This window comes from Bison bison, unplaced genomic scaffold, assembly GCF_000754665.1.
Source record: "Bison bison bison isolate TAMUID 2011002044 unplaced genomic scaffold, Bison_UMD1.0 scf7180017864526, whole genome shotgun sequence".
Classification (NCBI taxonomy): Eukaryota; Metazoa; Chordata; class Mammalia; order Artiodactyla; family Bovidae; genus Bison; species Bison bison.
In genome coordinates, this window is record NW_011495077.1 from 4410991 (window position 1) to 4414459 (window position 3469).

Below are 3469 nucleotides of genomic sequence, written 5' to 3' on the forward strand. Positions count from 1 at the left end.
TAGATCTAGTGGAAGGTTATGGAATACTAGATTTTGACATTTCACTCATGGGGACAGACCTTCCATGCTTACCCAAAGTGCTTCTATTCAAACACTCCCACAAATACTTGGCTCTCCAAAGCTGTTCCGGGGCCTTTGCTGGTGAGTTGTTTGAGGGAGCAGAAGTAACTCCTTCCCCAGCAACTCTGAACTTCTACACTCTGTGACTAAGGCTCCAAGTCCTGTTATTTTACATCCCTCACTTTTTTCAGTTATTATACACAATGGGTGTAACAAACTAATACGAAGACAGTGTTGGAGCACAAGCTGAGAGGCCAGGTGAGAAGAGGAGGGGCATCAAAAGGCAGAGGGAATGAGAAGGGAGATGCCAAGGATATTCAAATGTAAAAAAAGTCACTGGGAACATTGACTGAAGTCAGCTCAGGAAGGGTAGATATGTCATGTGTCCACATCACTCAGGGCCAAAGCCTTCCTTGTGTGTGCTTGCTGTTGTTCAATTGATAAGTCCTGTCCAACTCTCTGTGACCCCATGGACTGCAGCACACCAGGCTCTCCTGTCCTCCACTGTCTCCCAGAGTTTGCTCAAACTTATATCCATTGAGTCATGATGCTATTTAACCATCTCATCCTCTGTCACCCCCTTCTCCTTTTGCCTTCAATCTTTCCCAGCATCAGGGTCTTTTCCAATGAGTTGGCTCTTCACATCAGGTGGCCAAAGTATTGGAGTTTCAGCTTCAGCATCAGTCCTTCCAATGAGTATTCAGGGTTGATTTCCTTCAGGATTGACTGATTTTATCTCCTTGCAATCCAAGGGACTCTCAAGAGTCGTCTCCAGCACCACAGTTAGAAAGCATCAATTCTTTGGCACTCAGCCTTGTTGGAGAAGACTCTTGAGAGTCCCTTGGACTGCAAGGAGATCCAACCAGTCCATTCTAAAGGAGATCAGTCCTGGGTGTTCTTTGGAAGGAACGATGCTAAAGCTGAAAGTCCAGTACTTTGGCCACCTCATGCGAAGAGTTGACTCATTGGAAAAGACTCTGATGCTGGGAGGGATTGGGGGCAGGAGGAAAAGGGGGGATGACAGAGGATTAGATGGCTGGATGGCATCACTGACTTGATGGACATGAGTTTGAGTGAACTCCGGGAGTTGGTGATGGACAAGGAGGCCTGGTGTGCTGTGATTCGTGGGGTCGCAAAGAGTCGGACACGACTGAGCGACTGAACTGAACTGAACAGCCTTCTTTATGGTCCAACTCTCACATCTGTCCATGACTACAGGAAGAACCATAGCTTTGACTATACAGACCTTTGTTGGCAAAGTGATGTCTCTGCTTTTTAATACGCTCTTTGGGTTTGTTATAGCTTTGTCAAGGTTTGTCACACTTTGTCATAGTTTTGTCAAGGACCAAAATGGCTTTTAATTTCATGGCTGCTAAAAAAGGGAATGAGGAAGGTAAGTAGATAAAAGATAAACCTTTCCCTATTAGTGCTGATGGAAAAGAGGGATATGTGGGGAGCCCCAAGACACCCAATTCTGATTAAAGAGGAAGGGAGGTATGGCCATGTCTGAGGTCAACAATCATAATAACCACATCTAACAGCTTCCATTTATGAAATACATCCTAGTTCCAGGTATTCTGCTGGTTACTTTAAATGTGTTCAGTTCAGTCGCTCAGTCATGTCGACTCTTTGCAAACTCATGGACCGCAGCACGCCAGGCCTCCCTGTCCATCACCAACTCCCAGAGTTTACTCAAATTCATGTCCATTGAGTCGGTGATGCCTTCCAAACACTTCATCCTCTGTCATGCCCTTCTCTTCCCGCCTTCAATCTTTCCCAGCATCAGGATTTTTTCTAATGAGTCAGTTCTTCGCATCAGGTGACCAAAATATTGGAGCTTCAGCTGCAGCATCAGTCCTTCCAGTGAATATTCAGGACTGATTTCCTTTAGAATGGACTGGTTGGATCTCCTTGCTATCCAAGGAGATGTAAATGTAAAAAAAGCATCAGTTCTTCTGTACTCAGCTTTCTTTATAGTCCAACTCTCACATCCATATGCGACTACTGGAAAAACCACAGCTTTGACTATATGGACCTTTGTTGGCAAAGTAATGTCTCTGCTTTTTTAACATGCTGTCAAGGTTGGTCATAACTTTTCTTCCAAGGAGCAAGTGTCTTTTAATTTCATGGCTGCAATCACCATCTGCAGTGATTTTGGAGCCCAAGAAAATAAAGTCTGTCACTGTTTCCCCATCTATTTGCTATGAAGTGATGGGACCAGATGCCATGATCTTAGTTTTCTGAATGTTGAGTTTTAAGCCAACTTTTCCACTCTCCTCTTTCACTTTCATCAAGAGGCTCTTTAGTTCTTTTTCTCTTTCTTCCATAAGTATGGTGTCATCTGCATATCTGAGGTTATTGATATTTCTCCCAGCAATCTTGATTCCAGCTTGTACTTCATCCAGTCCAGCATTTCTCATGATGTACTCTGCATATAAGTTATATGTGTTAGGCTGAACCATATGAAATTTCTGTTTTGTAAGATATAATGGGTCAAATACTTTGCACATTCATATGGTTGGACACACCATCACATTTCATCCTCATCACAACATCCCCATTAAAAAGATACCATTGTCCCCACTTCACAGATGAGAAAACTAAGATTCAGAAAGTAAAAGTCTTGGTACAAGCCTGAGCAATCAGTACGTGCTGAAACCAAGCTTTGAATCCAGATTGTCTAAATCTGGATTAAAAACCAGATTTAACCTTTCATTAAAAATCGAATTGGTCTCTTAGCTCCAATGGGTCTCCCTACCAATTAATTCTATACACTATGCCTGAATCATCAGTCTTTCTAAAGCGTTGACATAGCCATTAATGGCTCCCCATTTCCTCCAGTATAAGTTCTAGACTTTACACCTGGAAATCAGTTTATCAGCACCTAACTTCTAAGAATCTTCCTCCAATTTTCATCTGCATCGCTGTTCCAGAGTACTTTCAGAGGGCCAGAGTACTTTCCAGTCTATCACAGCTACCAGGGGAGCAAAAGAGTTAAGCTTAAGAATGGTGTTACAAACTAGAGATTCTTGGAGTCAGCTGAGTCTCAGGGGAACCTTCTCAATCTGTATCCGCGGCGCTGGCTCCAAGGAAGAGCCGGGATTGCCTTCCTTCCTCCGTCCTCCCAACCACAGGAGGCGCCAAACACTTAAAGTCTTGTTTAGAGGACCCTCCGCGGACCCGTGGGGCGCCTCTTGTTTCTGCTGGCACCGGTCCCAACCCACAGCGCAGACGCCATCGTCCGCTCCGCACCCCCTCCCAACCAGCGGCCACTGAGCAGGCGCACCAAGCTTGGAGTCCGGGGCGGGGGCGCGTCCAGAGGTAGGCCGCTAGGCAGTTGGTTCCGAGCGGGCCACGTGACCACAGTGCCGCCGCGCGAGCGTGCGCAAAGTGGCTCAGCGCCGCCGTG

At 45.6% G+C, this 3469-nt stretch overlaps 1 protein-coding gene across 1 annotated transcript in view; it reads left to right on the plus strand.

Moving 5' to 3' along the window:
• The first annotated feature begins 3363 nt into the window (after positions 1-3363).
• The window catches only part of PARP6 (poly (ADP-ribose) polymerase family, member 6), a 27030-nt gene continuing 26924 nt past the window's right edge, over positions 3364-3469 (plus strand). Inside the window, exon 1 of the mRNA XM_010831393.1 lies at positions 3364-3381. The gene's annotated coding sequence lies outside the window, so the exon portion shown is untranslated. The remainder of the gene's footprint in view (positions 3382-3469) is intronic.